Source organism: Passer domesticus, chromosome 4 (genome assembly GCF_036417665.1).
Source record: "Passer domesticus isolate bPasDom1 chromosome 4, bPasDom1.hap1, whole genome shotgun sequence".
In the NCBI taxonomy this organism is placed as follows: Eukaryota; Metazoa; Chordata; class Aves; order Passeriformes; family Passeridae; genus Passer; species Passer domesticus.
This window is the reverse complement of record NC_087477.1, coordinates 30369583-30383631: the sequence shown is the minus strand read 5'-3', so window position 1 is coordinate 30383631 and position 14049 is coordinate 30369583. Positions and strand designations below refer to the sequence as shown.

Below are 14049 nucleotides of genomic sequence, written 5' to 3'. Positions count from 1 at the left end.
TTGCCTGAGTTGCCGGGGATACAGCATCTAGGAAAGAGAGACAGAGTGGGTGAAGTACAAACCAGTCCCAATTCTCACAGCAATCATCACCACCAGAATGCATTCATGTTGTGCCATTTTCCATCTTGTTATAATCTTTGTCACAAGAATTAGGTTATTGGACAAGATGGACTTTTCCATGTTGGGTTTAGCAGTATTGCTGCCATTTCCTTGATCTTTTCAATATTCTGTAATTGATCGGTTTGCCATCTCCATTTTCCCTTGTTTACAGCCTCTGTACCTTGTAGCTGACCAGACAATTCAAGTAGATAAAGGACCACTGAAAAATCCCTGCCTTGTAGCACTCTCTTCTGCCAGAGTAATCAAAGATCAGGGGTCACATATTTCAGCTGGTGTAAATAGGTGTAGCCTTAATTATGCCAGTTGGGTTTATCCCCTGCTACAGGCCTTGAGCAAGCAAAGTCCATTCTGCAGTCTTTTGAGTAGGTCTACAGAAATGCCAAAATAAAATTTAAGTTTACATAAAAAGATGCAGAGTAACAGTGCCTTGTTCTTTGTGTATAGCACTTTTGGTGAAATAAAAAGTTCTCAATAGATTCCACCAAAAAAATACAAATAATGAAGAGGAAAATATTTAAGAGTTAAATTCTTTACAACAGTTCCTGAATTCAGCTTTGCCTATAGTGGAAGCAGAGTTCTGAACCTCTTTTTGGCAGTGCTGCGTGATTTGCAAAGGCACAGAAGCCTAAGCTACTTGTTAAAACCTGCCACATCTTAATGCTGGCATCCCATCTACTTCACTGGTCCATTAAAGTACTCCTTTGGTCTGCAACTCCATTTTCCTCCTGTAAACAGGAAAAAATTGTATTTTTTCTATTTTTTTACCTGTATGAGGAATTTTTAAGGTAGAGGCTCCAAATTCTAGCATGCTTAACTCAACAGGCAAGTAATTTCAGACTTGCCCCATTGCATCCTGAAACCACTACCCACTACCAGTGGCAGGAATTGTTGAAAAAATCTTCTCCTTTCAGGAGCCAACACCAACAGAGCCCCTCTGGCAGCACAAACCGCATCCCCCTGCTGTGTGTGGAGCACCACAGGGATATCAGTGTCCTGTGGAAGCAGCTCTGCACAAATACATTCGCACAGGGCGGGCTCTTGGATGTCACCTCTTCACCAAAATTGCCACCACAAGCTCCATGCACCTTTTAGGCAGTGAGAATGTCATTTGTGCTCAGAGCAAGGGATCCGGAAGCTGCCCTGGAGCTCAAACCTGCCAGCTGATGTTGCAATTATCAGGCAGCTTGCAAAGACTGTATGGAAATTTATAGCAAAATAAGCAACTGGGGGGAGCAAAGCACTCCCCAAATGGGTGAGACACTTCTGCACTGATTGCATCCTGTAGGGACCCAGAACAGCAAAGGTCAGCACAGAGCTGCTCTATAGAGGCTGCTTAGTTTGTCACTCTGCAGAAAAGTGTTTTCTCTTTCCAGTCCTACAACAAAGTATTAAAAGGGTTACACTGTGTAGATGTACAACATACTTTCCACCACACAGGCTAATATTTTTGAACCTTCCAGATCAATCTGATTGAACCACATACATCACTTAAAGTTTACAATACACTTCCTGACATCAAAGGATGGGGGGAAAAAAGCATAGCCTGTTTTTTTATTCAGGCTGATCAGAAGTACTGCTATGACATCTCCTCTATGGAGTTTCAATAATTCAGTGATTTTCTTTTAAATTGCAGTATTTTGTATGTTTTAATCTCGTTTTATTTGGCTGCCTTTGAATTTGTTTCCAGGGAGCTTCTGTGCTATATTCCTGCTGCTACTTTTTGGTGGTGGTGGTTTGGCATTTTAGGTTTCTAATGTTAATAACAAACCTGAACTAGGAATGATTTGGTGTCATATTAGTAGAATCAATTGCTTGAAGGAGATTGAAAAACTGAAGAATTACCCCAAAAATCACCTTGTATCACCTGATCTGAGTTATTACGGACTGATTTCTCTCCCTCTGGAGTTAACATTTAGATAATTTTCTTTATGCCTAACCAGCTCATATCCATTGAATAGAGGGATATAATTTAGGATCAGTGCAAAGACTTGCCAGAAAAAAACTGCTTTGCTTTCTCCATCTACAATGACCTAGTAAGAGGGGAAGCACTTGGTTTAGAGGGCTTATTTATTAAACATATTTACCTCTTGCAGATCAATTTATCTGCCTTGATGCCAGCTGGACTATTCTGCTTTTCATAAAATCCTGTAATAGTTGGGTTGAAGGCACCTTAAAGATCATCTGGTTCCAACCCCCTGCCATGAGCAGGGACACCTTTCACTAGACCAGGTTGCTCAGAGTTGTCCTTCCTGGCCTTGGACATCTCTAGGGAGGGAGCATCCACAACTTCCCTGGGCAACCTGTTCCAGTACCTGACTATTCTCACAGGAAATAATTTCTTTCCACTATCCAATGTGAACCTACTCTCTTTTAGTTTGAATCCATTCCCCCTTGTCCAGTGACTACATGCTTTTGTAAAAAGTCCCTCCCTGTAGGCTACCTTCATCAGTTAAAATTCAGTCCCTGGGTTTTTCTTTAATTTCCTAACAATTTCAGTAATGTGCAAATTATGCTGGAATACTAAAGTAGCACAGCTTCTTTTCTAACCCTGTGCAGCAAGCAGAGGTCACTAGGTAAGCTTTTTCTTCTTTGCTTTCTGAATTTTAATTGTGGTTATTTCACAGCCTGGGTCTAATTTCCAACACTAATTTATAATGAAATCTCTGTATTTTGCTTAGCTACTGGCTTTATATTTCTTGCTTGCTGGGTTGCACTGGATATTGTTAGCTGACTCCCTGCTGAGAAACTCCACATAATTGCAAAAAAAATTTTCAGTGCCCTTCCCCAAGGGGTTTCTAGGTAGAGTTAGCTAGCATCACACTTCTACCCCAAAATTCAATGCCATTTTTTCTTTTTGCCTCATCTTTGTCTAACACAGAGAACAAGCCAAATGCACAGACCTTAAAGAATATCTAAAACTTGCAATAATCAAGGATCTCATTATAAAAAGAGAGCTGGCCAAGTCTGGCATCAGAGCAGCTTGCTGGAATAGTCACTAAAGGCAACAGGATGTATGATGGTGACATTCAGAAGGACCATAAGCCATTAGAGACAGTCAGCAGTCAAGCAAGCTGACTGCATGAGGCACCCAGACACTTCCATGCAATCCCCCACCAACAGTTCCCTGTGTTTTGGTTCATTTGCTAACACAGAGGCTGGAGCCAGACCCCTTCCCCAGCCCAGCTCTCTGTGGATGCTAGGAGCAGCCAAAATGCAGGCAGCAGGGTCCTTTCTGCAAGTTGGGAGCTATTTGCTGCAAGAAACAATGTCACAAGCTGGCTCAAAACCAAGGACATTTTCAACATCAGCCCTGCAAGCTTCACTTAAATGCAGCAAGTGCAAGCCTAGCCATCACCAAAAAATGTTTACAACAGAAGCCAGACAGGAGTAGCAATGTCACTGCCTAAGCAGGGAGGAGATATCCCCTTCACCAGCCTCTGCAGCGTGACAGGGCTGCAAGGCAACCGGGAACACTCGGCAGAGCACGCAGCCACCTCACACGTCACTTGTTCCATCTCTATCATTCCTTCCTGGTGTTAAATTAAATGGATCATTGCTGGAGCTCCAGCCTAGCAATCCTTGCATCTGCTAGCCAATGGAATTACTCCCACAAGCAAGTCTGAGCAGGCTGGCTGCAGGACCCTGCCTTTCGCTCTAGCTCGGCACCACCATTGTGCCGTGTTTGATTTATGGTTTATATTCCTGTCAGCACCACGGGCCTTTGACACTCACACCACATTACTCAGTTCCACCTACCGCTGCCAATAACAAGCGCTGAAGTTTCGGCTCCCAGCAGTTTGATATGTGAAGCTGAAGAATAGTTAGATTATCACCAGTTATGCAGACAGCACATTTGACAGACTTGCAATGATGTTTTCAGCTGTCAGTTATTGCAGCTACAGCGTGGAAACCACAAAAGGGGCATACACTGAATATGCACTGCAAAGACATCGACTTTGGAAGAGGCTGGCTTCTGGATAAATACTTTTTATAACATGATTGTGGCAACTCAAAATCATCACCTTTTTTGTCTTGGCAGAGAGGTGGTTTTCCACATGCAAATTAATTATGGTAAGTTTGTCTCAAATCAACGCTGAGAGACATAGTGAGCACGAACGTTTTCAGCAGTGATTCTGTGCTGGAGCAAACTCTCACATGACAAATGTCTGTAGTACCACAGCTCACCTCTGCAGGCAACAGCTGTAACTGAGCTGCAATATCTGGTTGATTAAAAGAAATAAATCTTTTCCCATTTAAAAGATTTGCCCATATAAAGGGAAATCAAAGTTATAGAAGTCAACGTTTCAACTAATATGGACACATCTGCAATTTCTCAAGACAGGCAATCCACATTACTGATCTGTTAAAAATGATGGTTTAAGTTGATTATTGTTGGGGCAAGGGGAGAGGACGGGCTCATGCTGCACATAGATTTACTCTGATTATTTCAATGAAAGGGTAATACAGAAGCATTAAAAGACACACATTATCCTGATTAATAAAGTCTTTGAAAATAGCATCATTTCTTTGAATACTACCTTTAGATTACACAACTCACAGTTTGTTTGCCCATACTATAAAATAAACAACATTTATTTTTTATTGCTAGTCACTGTCTTTGCATAACACATGTTGGTAGGTTCCTATTTCACTGAGCTGTCAAATGCACCCAATTACTACTTTCATGTAATTTTTTTTCCACTTGTTTAATAAAACTTGGAACAAACATGCAAACAACAGTAGTTCAGGGGAGTTACAAGGACACATCAAGCTTCCCCTGGGTGCTGTGCTCCCATAAAATTATTTTGCAACTATTTAAAAACTGGAGTGTATTTTATTTGAATACCTACCAGACTGAGTATGGGAAGCTGTATTTAACTCCTGAGCTTATTGAATGCACAAACACAGATATCTGTCTTTGGTCTTGAAGAAACTTGGACCATTTCAGCACAGACAATAGAAGAGACAGAGAACTGCAATATCTGATAACTTTTTCCCTTCTGCTACTAATCCTGCAGCACAGAAGAGTTATCCTGAGTTAGGCATAAACAAACATTAGCACAAGCATCCAGAGTGGCTGTGGGATTTTATTTCTTGGAAAAATTCAAAACTCACCTGGACAAAACTGAAGAAACGTGCTTTATATGACGTACTTTGAGCAAAGGGTCAGACCGGAGATCTCCAGAGACCACTTTGAAATTACATTATGCCCAAATTTTAGGAAGATTTTGAACTCAAGAGGGCTCTCTGCTACCACTTCCATGAATGCTGGAGAATCACAAATCATCCCCATCCCACAGTGAGCAGTCCAAGACAGGTAGATAAACAGCCTGTGCATTACTCTTCCTGAGACATGTTTTCCCCTGTGAGGAAGTGCTCTGATTTGCTTCAGATACTCAGGAACAGAACCTTAGAGAAAAGGCCCACAACCAGCATTATCTCACTTGTGCTATTTGCTCACCACAGTGTGGATTTTAGATTAGGACACTCCATAAAGGTGAAGGTAAGTTTCTCATTCCTAGTTTCATCCAAAACTAATAAAACACAGGTATTTTTAATTCGGGAATGATTGCATGCATTTCTTTAGCTGCTGAAATGAAGATTTTTTGCAAGCAAGAAAAGAGAGGCAAGCTGCTTTTTCAGGCAGCATTTCAGGTTTTTTTCCAAGTTTTTTTTTTTTTTGGTGGTGGTCATCAGAAAAAAGCCTACTAATTTTATCACAAAAGAAAAAGGGAGCTTGGGGCACAGTAATATAAAACAATGTTTGGGATTTTTGGTTTTGTACTAATGGCTCCGTCACCCACAGCATTTTGACCAGCAGGCCCTGGGCTTGTGGCACTGCTCACATGACTCCATCAACAGCACACACAGTTGGAGATTTGCACAGTGGGGACTTACCTCTTAAAAAATAAAAACAAAAACCAAACAGGAGCAGCTGATGCTCCTATTGATATTAAAAACAACATAAAGAGCAAACATGCCAATAGCACAGGCAGACAGGTGTGCAGCACAAAGAATAAAAATAGTGCAGCCCTCTGTTGAGCAACGTGTGTTCAAGATTTATTGATTCTATCTTCCACCAAATGAGAAATAAGTGAAGCAAATCAAAGCATAAGCTAACCGGAGCAGAGCAATGTGAAACCTGTGCGGGATGAGCTGCTCTGTGCCCACTGCCTGAGGCAATCTGCTGCTGAAGGATAACGAGCCAATGCTAATCAGATGATGGGTTCCCCTTCCCATTAGGCATTCTGCTAACTCAACAGATAAGCATTCACTCTCCTATGGCTCCTTTAGGAATGCCAGCTCAACTTGGGAGGCAGCCCTGCTTCCTTTCTACACTTCAATATTTTTGCTATTCCTGGGTCTCAAGTGCAGTCCTGGAGATGCTGACACCACCAGCACTCCCCACCCTACGGAGCTGAGCACCAGCCAGCCTGCAGCAGTGCACTGCCAGCCTTCCAAATGCTGCCAAATGTCTTGTCCTTTTGAGAAAAAATATGGGATCTTGCAGAGCATGGGCTGCCAAAAAAGCGTGTGCTGATCCCTGAATGGGTGTAAGACTAAGTTACAGCAGGGATAGTAGAGTATGCAGTGGTCAGAAAGGTACAATTACTCCTTTGACAGGCTGAGAACATTTCCTGTGCCCAGAGTCCAAGAAGTCTTCAGGCAACTTTTGCCGGTCACATTAATTTTTGTTTTATCCAGCACTAAGGTATTAAAAAAACCAAAACCAAACAGCACCAAAAACACAAAACAGCACCACAACAGACGGTGGAAGAAATACAATTGTAGACTGTATCAGTTTCAAGGCCATGAATTTCCCAGCTCATCTTATTCAAAAGTAAATACAGCACGGCTTTCTGGCAAGGAAAATAGAGAAATGCTCTCTTTGGGACATCTCATGGGAGCACAGAGCAGGAAGACACAAAACAGATTTTACCCATGTTTTATGTTGCCTGCTGAATGGCTGGGCTGGCTTAAAGATCCAAAGCTCTTGGAAGTCAGTGGATTCGCTAAGGCTTTGAATATATCCCAGTAACTGATATGTAAAATAATGGTCCTGTGAGGGGAATGATGTACAGAGTAAAAAAAAAACCCTTCTGCATACTGAATAGGATTGATTCATTCTGGTATGTGCTCGATCATCTGCTAACAAAAAATATAAATGTGTGCTTGTGTTTATATTCTCTATTGAAGAAGATATATTCCAGAATGAGTAATGTTATTCAACTGCCGAGTCAGACATGCCACTCACCATGTCAGATATATCACATACAAGCTCTGACACATTGCCTGCTAAATGAGACAGATTAGCTCTTCCACTGAAGACATCAGCCTTTAACTGGCTATATTAACAACTAGGTCAGGCAGGCAGCATGCTCAAAGTTACCACCTACAGATTCACAGAGATAATTTAGTAAGCTGCATCTTCACAGAGTGCCTTTCCCACCACAGTCTAAAATGAGGTAAGCTGATATCATTTGCCTATCTGGAATCAAACTCATTGCTGTGCAACAGCCTTTAATGGAAAATCTATTACTTTTGAAAATTTGGCTTTCTGGGGACACACTAAATGTGTGTGACTGGATAAAGTCACTGTCAGAAAATGTTGTGGTCTACAGTAGTTGCACAGGAATAGTATTTTTAATTTTTCTGGCAATGCTGATTATTACTGTTCAAATAAAGGAGACACCAGCCAAACTGCTCAAGTAACTGGAAGAGGGATTCATTCCAGAAGTGCTCTCTCTAGTATGAGACCCATCATCAGCTTTTTGTATCAGAGACATCTCTGGAAAAGTTATCAAGCAAACAAACAAAAAGATTCCCCCAGGCCAAGAAGCAGAGCTCAGATGCTTGGTCACTGCTGATACCTATACTACTATTTATCCATGTGTTTAAATACCTATTTCCTTAGAGCTCAGCCTCAGACTTAGACGGTGCTTTAACTCTTTAGGGAGCACAAAATTACCCACTACATGAGGTGACCTGGGGTTGATTTATTGCTGATATTAGTTTTTTGTGAGTGAGACAAGGGGGATTATAGAATATTACTCCCCATTTACCTTTGCACCCATTTCCAGCAGAGCCACTGCAAATACACCTTGGGAAGCAGGCAGAACGGTGAGACTAGGGATGAATAGGCTGCCCAGCACTTGCATTTCTCAGTTCTGCATGATTACAGATGTTCATTTCCTTTTTTGTGCCTATCTAATATAAACTACGTAATAAAACATGCTTTCTTTGCTTCCCAAGCCACTAGCTGAAATTAACAGCTACTGCCATGCAAACAGGGAACAAGGGACATGTACTTTCCTATACATTACCTTTATCCAGTTCAAACCATACAAGAACTTGAACTCCTCATGGAAATGCCTGCCAGGTGAAACTCACTTGATCCATGCTAGCACACTCCCTTTCTCATAGCACCAGGAACCGATCCTACCTACCCAAACAGTCCCACATGCTGTGGCTGTTGTTTTGTGAGGAGCAGGAGAGAGAACTGTTCCTCACCAACACCCCAAGCAGGAGGGAACAGAGTTGTAACACCTGGGAATTAAGTCACAGCCCGCAGCACAAGCAGGGCATTGTTTTGCTTCTGCAAAAACAATGAAGCATAACTGTATCTGCTGTACATTAATACAATACTGATCATACTGGAAGCCATCAAGGGGCTCAGCTGAAAGAGAAACTCTATGTTCATTTTAAGGAAAACAATCAAATATATGCTTTTTGAGGAGACTACAGCCCTTGCTAAACTTTCAGAGCTAGCACCAGTGATAGGACTATTCAAGATAAGACTGCACCAATGCTGATGGACCCATTTCACTCTCAGCCCTGGTGTTTAGAGGACCCACTCCAGTCACCTCATCTCATGTCAGCAAAGCTCTCATAGGTCACACACAGCACCACCTGTGCTTGGTGTCATTGTCTGAATCTCATCAATTAATGATCAGCTGAGTTAATCAAGTGCAAATGAAAAGTTGCAAAATGGTCACATCTAGAAAATATCTATGCCAGTTGCTCCCACAGAAAAGTATGGGAGGATGGAGAGGTTAAGTCTTTCAGTGCCTCTGTTTATATAATTGCTTAATAGAAGCTGAGCTCCATGGAAAATCTAATTCATGGTCTATAGTTTAATCTTGTCCATTTATTTCCTTTCAGCAAGTAATATCTCTTTTGTTATTTTAATTTAGTCTATGGGGTTTAGTCTTTTACATTAATTTTAATATTAACTCCATAAAAACAAACTCATATGTCAGCTGTTAAGCACATGGGGTTCCAGCTAGAGAGGTTTATAGCTGAGGTTTCTCTAAAACACAGAACCCTGAATAAAGGCATAGTAAAAGCCATGCAGGTGAAGTGAGAGAATGCAAGAGATGATGACAGTACAGTTTTGTGATGAGGCCAAACATTACTAACACAAATAGCACTTGCAACTGCAGCAAAAAAAACAACTGCACTCGGCTTTTCTTTTCATTGGTTTTGTGATATTTGGTTTCTTCCTCCTAACAGCAGCACAGTTAAAAAACTTCCAAAAATTCATTTTAACACCTCTTCCTTCCCAGAATGGCAGTGCAGAAAACATCACAGTTTTTCCAGCAGCCTTACTCTGAAAGTGAGTGACTTTCACAGATGCCTGGCATTCGGCCAGTGTCAAACCATGACACCTGGTCACTAGCCCCATTTCTCTTGCCTGCAGAATCATCCAGAACCATCTACCTTTTTCTATCAATTTTTGTTATAAAAGTTGGAGAAGTAATCTCTAGAAATGGGACAGTAAAAGAAGGGATGGCCCAGGTGCCATCATGTCTTTTAGCACCACTGTTTTTTCAGTCAAACTACTTATCATGGGTCAACTTTCATGGTCCTAAGGGTGAAAAACTTCATAATCTTCCTGCTGCAGAATCTGACTATAATTTTTTACACTTTCTCAGGTGCCTAAGACTTTATTTGCTTCTCCTCTAGAAGATGCAAGTGATGCTTACAGTTCTGCGTCTTCCCAAAGAGTTGGTGCATAGCCTACTGCCAAAATGAGAAAACTGCTTCAATCCCAAATACAAAATTGCTGCCATTCCCACACAGCCCAAGAAGCAGTGCCTAAGAACATTTTGCTTTGGCTTCACCATATATATTAGGAATGAACTGCAGGTCAAATAGTCTAGCAATTCACTTGCTAGCTTAGCAGCTTGAGGCTCTGCCTCAGGGCCTTTCACACCAGCAGCTATTAACTACAAAGAAATGTCACCTGTGCTGGTCATTGTTGTTAATTACGGAATTCCTCTGTCCTGCATCCCTGTACTAAAAGCTTTTCCTATCACACTCCTTCCCCCACCACTCAGGACCAGGTTACTGTGATTATCACAGAGTCTTAGTTTCCAAAAAGCCAGACTGCTACAATTTTATCTGCACTGGCTGCTGTAGCACCGACTAGACAAAGGGCTAAAGCCCTGCCCATTGCTGTCTTGCACTCTTATTTTACAGTTACCTGGGATTCAGGTTGCACACAGTCTTGAGGTCTGTGAATTCAGAACTATTCACCTGAGCCCATCTTAGTATCTGATTAAAACACAGGATAGATGGCATTTATGGATTCATGCAAGACTTTTCCTCAAATAGCAAGGGCAGCTTGAAAAGAAAGGAAAATGGACAGTAAATCTTCAGTGTTCAGAGCAAGCTACCTACATCTCATGCAGAAAAGTTTTTTATTCCATGTGATCTGTGAGCTGCCTAATGTTCTGTGCTTGTGCTTACAACACAAGCAGACAAGGGCTGAAGCGAAAAATAGGATGAAGTGCACTTTCCACGAGTAAATAAAAGCTGGAAACAACCACCGGGTACCACAGAGCCCTGATGAATACAGCTACCACAGTAACTGACATTTGTGTAAATTTTGCAGGTTTCCATTAAATCAGGAAGGCCCAAAAGACCATCATCTTTCCTTACTCAAAGACAATTTTGATTCATAGCTTTCAGCTCACCCAGATGGAAGATTTTAAAGCTCTTCTCACTCCTGAGCCATTTCTGCACAACACTTCTGCAGGAAGGGAACCAAAGTGGCTGCTATTCAGCAACATCTGCATATGCCATAAAGCAAAAATATCCTCCCACTTCCAGCAGGAATTGCTGCAAGCTGCAACTATCCGTGCAGATAGTTATCCCTAATTGCCCCTGGAGGATGCACTCACTACCCCTTAGGTATCAGTCAGCAATTTAAATCCAAAGTCCTTATTTCATAAAAACTTGATTTGTCCTGGAATCTATAGTTTCTTTAGGAAAAACATTCAGGAAACATGTCTCTTCATAAATCCAGTCTAAAAGGTCCCTGGGAGCTAATATGATTGCACACTGTAGCAAATAATTTCTAATAATTTATGTCTATTATGACATATGGATATAACAGCCAAGGAGTTATCCTGAAAAGTATCTGAAATGTAAGTTCAGCATGCCTTTCACTTCTTGAAAGTTTTATGTGCTCTATTACTGTGGGGTTGGACTCAACAGGCTAAATAAAGCTTCCTCTTGCTTGTCCAAACTGAAACATAAAATAACACAGGGGAAATGAGCATTTCTTTTCTACACAGCAGCACACACAAAAATTTTTTTTAGTGAAAAAAAGAGCTACAGCAGTCAAGCCTCTGGGTCATTCTCCTCTCTGTGAAAAGACTAGTTAAAAGTATATGTTAATGTTCCCTGCCAGCTTTTCTTCTCTTAGCCTCTTCCTTCCAGGGCTTTCATCATGTTCCCCCTCCTATGTAGTTTTAAAAGGTTTCCTTGTTTGACAATTTTGCTGAAGGCAATTATGTTACTTGCTTTCTCCTGAGCTCAATATACAACAGCAGAAGTGGTACACTGTACATATGGTTAAGATCTGTTTTAAAAACACTTGCAGATTGCTATCAAATCTTGCTGTGTGGCTTGTCATTTGTGTTTAGCAGATTCTGTGAAGAAGCTCTAACATTGCTATGGGACAGTCCCTTGTTTGAAACTGAAGAGATGAAGTTTCTATTGTTCAGCAGAAGAGATGGTTCTGCACTGAACTGAAACAAGAAAAACATATTTAGAAACCAGGAAGGAAAACATACATCTTGGAATGACAGCACAGCTTCATTGCTTCATTCAGTGTTCATGAGTCAAGACTATCCACCTTTCTGATGAGAAAACCTTTCTTATTTTCAGTTTTTAATGACAAAAAAGGCATACTCAAGATCATAAGTGGCTTCATCTCCAGGGCACTCCCCTCTGTGCATAACAGTTTGATATTCACCTGCCATGACCAGACTGCAGTACAAATCCTGCTGCAGGAATCAGGTGCTGTGCCTAAACCCAGCCATTTTACCTGCTTTGGAGTTATCAAAGCCAACATACAAGTAATTACACAAGCAGAAGAGTTTCTGACATTTCTGAGTTCTTTCATTGAGCACATTCTTTAGCATGTGGATCCCCTGGTGTACAGTCATACTGTTGAGCTCAAACTTCAGATTTTCTTGCCAGTGGGGCACTGATAAGGTTTGAATCCTCTACTTGACCTAATATTTTCAGAAAGCATGGAGAAACTCAGCATGGTCAAGACTCCTCCTCTCCAAAATTAGGTTGAAATCAGCTAATAAGTTAAAATATTGCCAAGGTGGTGGTGTAATAGGGGATGGATTCGCAAGACAGCAGTGCTGTGACTTCAAAATGAGTCACACTCTGCTGCTGTCCTGTGACCATCCCAAATTAAAGTCCAAGAAGGGATTCTCTTTCTCAACCACCATCTCAAAATATCCATTTTATGGGGGAAAAAACCCACTGTGCCTAAAATATAAACACTTGTTCTTTGCACCTTTACAGGAAAATGTAGTCAGTCAGAACTTTGGTATCACCCTGGCCCATTATAATCTCACAGGTGGGAATGTGACACAGACATCCCCACCTCACTTGAGCCCAACAAAAAACCTGGGTGAATTCAAGAGATTGAAGGAAATACCAGAAGCTAAATTGCTTAAATTCAGAGAGTTTGAAATTATAAATTTAAGGGCACATTAGCTTAGTTTTTGTGTCATTTTTTGCTTCTTTTAAACATTTTCTTTGTCAAACTAGCTTTTCCTATCAAGGGAATATAATATGCAAGTCATTTAGGTACACATTATATATTACCACAACACAAAGAACATTTTGAAATCTGAAGTTGGATGAACTTTGCAAGAAAAAGCCAGCTTGGGGAAAGTGATTTCTATGCATCACTGCCAAGTTTAAGTAATATAGTAATGACATGGGACTGGACACATAAAACACCATCTGGATAATTAAAATATACACAAAGGTGGTATGCAGACAAGTAACATCTGAATGGTAAAGTAAAATGGTAAAAAAATATTAACCCTTCATGGAGACAACGATGTCAGAGACAGGTGTTACAGAAGAGTAGGGAAGTCAACTTCTCTAAGACTTACACCAGGCGCAGGTCATACCAACATTTTAGCTGCAATTCTGTAGTGCATTTAATGCTTATGTAACTTAAAGCATAGGCTCTCTGCTTGTAAATCCTTAAATTCACATATAATATGCTTAAGTGCTTTTCTTCACTTCAAACAAGTGTGCTGCTGTTTCCCCCATCTCTTGTAAATCACACTGCATTTTCCTCATCTCTTTACATCACTGTACATGTAGTCTCACATATGTAGTCTCAGTAGAAGTTGGCCTTGCAAATCAAATGGTGCAACATGGCTCTAACATTATAAAATCAGGAACAGAATTATTACAGTGGATAAAATTTTTTTTGTCGAGTTCCTAATAACTCAGTTCTCCATCCCAGACTGATCAGAAGGTGGCAGTATTTCAAAACATTACCTTTCAGTTTTATCAGCGGGGCATTTATTTTTTAATTGACTACTTGTTCATAATGAATTTTATTATTCCTAACATTTAAAGGTCAAGAGCTGTAACTTC

At 40.9% G+C, this 14049-nt stretch overlaps 1 protein-coding gene across 20 annotated transcripts in view; it reads right to left on the bottom strand.

The window, feature by feature from the left end:
* The window catches only part of LOC135298834 (uncharacterized), a 344053-nt gene that overhangs the window by 77124 nt on the left and 252880 nt on the right, over positions 1-14049 (bottom strand). The window lies entirely within an intron of this gene.